This window comes from Nomascus leucogenys, chromosome X, assembly GCF_006542625.1.
Source record: "Nomascus leucogenys isolate Asia chromosome X, Asia_NLE_v1, whole genome shotgun sequence".
NCBI lineage: Eukaryota > Metazoa > Chordata > Mammalia > Primates > Hylobatidae > Nomascus > Nomascus leucogenys.
This window is the reverse complement of record NC_044406.1, coordinates 110,416,869-110,422,035: the sequence shown is the minus strand read 5'-3', so window position 1 is coordinate 110,422,035 and position 5,167 is coordinate 110,416,869. Positions and strand designations below refer to the sequence as shown.

The window sequence follows — 5,167 nt, the reverse complement described above, 5'->3', positions numbered from 1 at the left end:
ACTGCAAGCTCCGCCTCCCGGGTTCACGCCATTCTCCCACCTCAGCCTCTCCGAGTAGCTAGGACTACAGGTGGCGCCCGCCACCATGCCCAGCTAATTTTTTGGAATACTTTTGAGAGTTAATAGGGCATTATTAATAATTATTCCAGCACAACAGACATTAATGAGCATGGTCCCAGGTAAACTTGGTCATATGGTCATAACTAGTTTAAGGCCATTGATTGTTCCATTAGAAAAAATATATATACAAAAAAAGGGCAAAGGAGGCCGGCTGTGGTGACTCACACCTGTAATCCCAGCACTTTGGGAGGCCAAGGTGGGCGTATCACTTGAGCTCAGGAGTTCAAGAGCAGCCTGGCCAACATGATGAAACCCCATCTCTGCTAAAAATACAAAAATTAACCAGGCATGGTGGCAGGTGCCTGTAATCCTAGCTACTTGGGAGGCTGAGGCAGGAGAATCACTTGAACCCGGGAGGCAGAGGTTGCAGTGAGCCGAGATTCTGCCACTGCACTCCAGCCTGGGTGACAAGAGTGAAACTCTGTCTCAAAAAAAAAAAAAAAAAAGGCAAAGGTTAAATGACATTACATTCATATGATACAATATTATGTAGCTAATTAAAAACCATGTTTCAAAATGTATTAAAATATAATATGTACATTTTTAAATCAGGATAATAAACTATATGTAGTATAATACAAAGTGGCTAAACATGTATGTAGTGAACATTCATTGATTGCCTGTCCAATATCCAATTTCCTTTGTCCGCTCTCTAAAAGCATACAGATTTCCCTCCTTGTCATAGTTCATGGGTGGGTAACATTAAGCCCAAGGCAAGAGCCCACAGTAGTCATCTGGCCACAGTTTTTAGTTCATATTGGTTCAATCAGAGTAAAACTTAAGACTTTTACTCAAAGCTTCTATGAGTCACAGGAACCTATGTTCCTTTTTCCCTCTAGATTTGAACCACCAGAGATGCTGGCACATTGAGGAGACCTGTCAAGAGAATTTCAGAGAAACTTAGCTGGAGTCCTAATCACACAGTGCCAGAAGCCTTCATTGCCTCTAGACTTTTCAAGTAACAGTAACCAAAAAAAAATCTTTCATTTTTAAAACCAGTTTTATTAGTGATTCTGTTCCTTGCAACCCCAAAATTCAAAATGATGCAATATATAGGTATATTACAGTAGTACTCAACTGAAACTGCACGTTAAAATCACCTGGGGAACTTCTAAAAGTAACCATGCCTGGATCTCACATCCAGAGATTCTGATTAAAATGGTCTGGGTATGGGATCCTAGCACTAGTATTTTTAAAAAACATTCCCTTGTGATTTTAATACACAGTGAAGATTAAAGACCATAAATATATAATATATATGTTAGGCATACATAAATGGTTGGAAGGAAAATACATTAAAAGTTAAGGATGCTAATTCCTGGGTATTGATAGTGCATTATTTTCGTTGTTGTTTTTATATCAATGAAACAATTTTTTTAAACTTTATTTTGTTACTAAGTCTAACTCATCTTTGGGTCATTATTTATTACCTAGTGAAAGAATATTAAAATATATATGTTTTTCTTTACTTGTTTTTGTTGCTGTTGTTGTTGTTTAGCAAAGGGATCTCACTCTGTTGCCCAGGCTGGAGTGCAGTGGTGTAATCACAGCTCACTGTAGCCATGAACCCCTGGGCTCACGTGATGCTCCTGTCTCAACCTCCCTACTAGCTGAGACTACAGGCACGTGCCACCATGCCTGGCTATTTTTTTTTTAGAGACAGATCTTGCTATGTTGCCCAGGCTGGTCTTGAACTCCTGGCCTCAAGCAATCCTCCTGTCTCAGCCTTCCAAAGCACTGAGATTACAGGCATGAGCCACCATGCCAAGCCTCCTTTACTGATTTTTGGTTTTGTTTTTACTTTATTAAAATACTAAGTTTTATTTCACATGTATATTTTTGTTTCCCCACCATTTCCATGTCTGACCACCGCTACTACTATGTCCTATCATAACATTCCATACAAAAAAACAAGCAAAGGGCAGAGTTCCATCTTTAAAAATGAAACGGGCATTCTGGACAACACATTCTTGGCAATGGAACCTGGACAACATTTATCAAACACAGTAAGGAAAGTTCTCACTCTGCATTATGAAAAGGATAGCCAGATATCAACTGTTACAGAAATGAAATAAGACAGAAAATTTTTAATAAATTGTTTAAACTATTTTCTTCAAGAGACTTCCACCACTGCCAGAGATCTTGAATAGCCTCCTGGTCAGTCATCTGGAAGCAATTCTTCACATAATTGATGAATTTGGCTTCCACTTTGGGAAGAGAACCACTTTTTCTGTACTTGCTTGCATTTTTGCTTTAATGTCTTCTACAGAACTAGGTCCTTTTGGTGTTTTAGGAGATTTTTTCTGTTTTTTGAAGGATTCTTGTCCTTTTGATCTTGGTGTTGATGGTTTTGAGTCTTTTCCATTCTGGTTTGACTTTTGTGTATTTTTGGCTGGAGTATCTCATTACAGATTTCTTCACTGGTGCTTTTTCTTCAGTTTCCTGATCATCAAAATCATCATCATCATCTTCATTATCATCATCTTCTTCATCAGCAGCAGCAAGTTTTACTTTTTTCCGTGGAAACTTGCTACCACCTCCAGGGACAGATCACTTTCCAGATATACTTAAGAGTTTCACATCCTCCTCCTCTTTGTCTTCTGACTGTGCATTTTCCTCCACAGCTACTAAGTGCTGTCCACTAATATGCACTGGCCCTGAACCACAATTCAAACATAAGACCAGTGATGGTGTTATTTCAAAGCCCCCAGTGGAAACCATTTACTGTACAGATATTTTCAAAGTTGCCCATGTTACTTTAATTGGACTGCCTTCATAATTCATTGGCTCTGCTTCAACAATGTGCAAGTCACTCTTTGCACCAGCCCCTAAACTGACCATTCTTAAAGATAACTGGTGCTCATTTTCATCATTATCAAATTTAAAGTGATAATCGGTGTCCACCTTTAGTTCACAATTAAAAAGATAATTCTGGGGCCTCAGGGGGCTCATGTCCACGTCCATCAAACCTTCCATGGGGTGGTAGCGTGCACTTAGGTGAGAAATGAGGTGGGTGGAGATAAACAACTACTGCTCCAGAGAACAGCTGCGCAGGACAGAATCACACCAGGCTCTTTACTGTTTTTAATTACAAAAGTAATAGAAGCTCAAAGTGTTAAATTCAAGGAGGATAGAAGTGTAAAATGCAAAAAGTGAAAATTCCTTTAAAAAGCAAAAATTCCCTTTTATTTCTTATGTACATTCCTTTTTCCTACAAAGAACAAATATAACTTCTATCCTGAGAAACATTTTTAATAAAGAAAACAAAATATGAAAAATAAGTGGTACAGATCTCAAATTATTGCCTTCAAAACAATTCCCCCTCATCTATACAATTTGAAGATTAGAACACATAGGCTATATTAAAGAAAAGAAAATACAACATTTTCAATGTCTTGTGCTAAGTGAGAACTGGAATCTCAATTAGTCAGGAATACGAGTAAATCTTTGCTTACAATGATCTGGTTCTATGGGAAAATCGTCTAAAAAGTGTGCTCACACCTGTAATCCCAGCACTTTGGGGGGCCAAGGCGGGCGGATCGTCTGAGTTCAGGAGTCAAGACCAGCCTGGCCAACATGGTGAAACCCCATCTCTACTAAAATTATAAAAAATTAGCCAGTCATGGTGGCACACACCTGTAGTCCCAGTTACTCGGGAGGCTGAAGCAGGAGAATTGCTTGAGCCAGGGGACGGAGATTGCAGTGAGCCGAGATCATGCCATAGCACTCCACCCTGGGTGACAGAGTGAGACTCTGTCTCAAAAAAAAAAAAAATTAAAAGCATTCTGTAGGGTACACACAGTCAAGAACATACAATGTACATCATATGTGTGGCACTTCTCTGTGGGCAGGGTTTACTTATATTTTATGTAAATATTTAATATAACAAGACTTTTTATTGAATGTAATTGTCATGGCAACTAATAATTTTCTTTATATCTAATTCCAAAGCAGAAATTTCCTTGCTAAATATACAATTTATTCCAGGGTTATTTGTTTATAAAATATAAATTTCTAATTTATTCTACAAATTTATTATTTTGTAATTTTTAGAAATATAATTTGTAACATTACAAATATAATTTACTTATAAAATATTTTATTAATATAAATACATTTATAATATAGATATATAAAACTTGCCAGGCGTGGTGGCTCACGCCTATCATCTCAGCACTTTGGGAGGCCTAGGTGGGCGAATCACTTGAGGTCAGGATTTCAATATCAGCCTGGCCAACATGGCAAAACCTCATCTCTACTAAAAATACAAAAAATTAGCAGGGCATGGTGGTGCGTGCCTGTAATCCCAGCTATTCGCGAGGCTGAGGCAGGAAAATTGCTTGGACCTGGGAGGCAGAGGTTGCAGGGAGCTGAGATCGCACCACTGCACTCCAGCCTGGGTGACAGAGTGAGACCCTGTCTCAAAAAAAAAAAAAAAGATATATAAAATTTATTTATAAAGTTAATTTCTGATTATAATATTATTTCTAAAATATTTTCTAAATGATTGAGGTTGAGGGAAGTGGGAAAAAGGAGGCATTTTGAGGCATTTCTCTCTGGATTCCTGTTTTCCCATTTTGATCTCCAGAAGTCGAAATAAAAGATGAAATCAATAAGGAAAGAATAGCTTCCTCATTGTGTATGCTTCAATGGACTGTTCTAAAGCCAGAGGAACTAGATGCATTTTAGGCACTCACTAAATAACAGATGAATGGGAAACAGGGGAACGTGTTATTACATTTAACTGCTCCATTCCTTCCACAATAACAGTTGAGCCTCTTTCAGTTGTGGTAACAGAAAGTAGTAATAGCATATATAAAGTAGGATTATGTATCATCACTGCACTAAGACTTTGAGGCTCATTAAAAAATACATTGTACAAACAATCTAGCAATTGTTTTTATGGTGCATCAATGAAGTGAAACGTATTCCAATAGCATGTCAAAAAAGTATTGAGATACCAGGGAATTATTTAAACTATTCTCTTCAGTTAACTGGTATTTTTTCTTTTGAGTGTTTTTTTAATTCAATCATAAAAGTTAGCTAT

At 37.6% G+C, this 5,167-nt stretch overlaps 1 pseudogene; it reads right to left on the bottom strand.

Moving 5' to 3' along the window:
* Positions 1–2,178: 2,178 nt before the first annotated feature.
* LOC100601032 lies at positions 2,179–3,096 on the bottom strand (annotated as a pseudogene).
* Between the last annotated feature and the right edge of the window lie 2,071 nt (positions 3,097–5,167).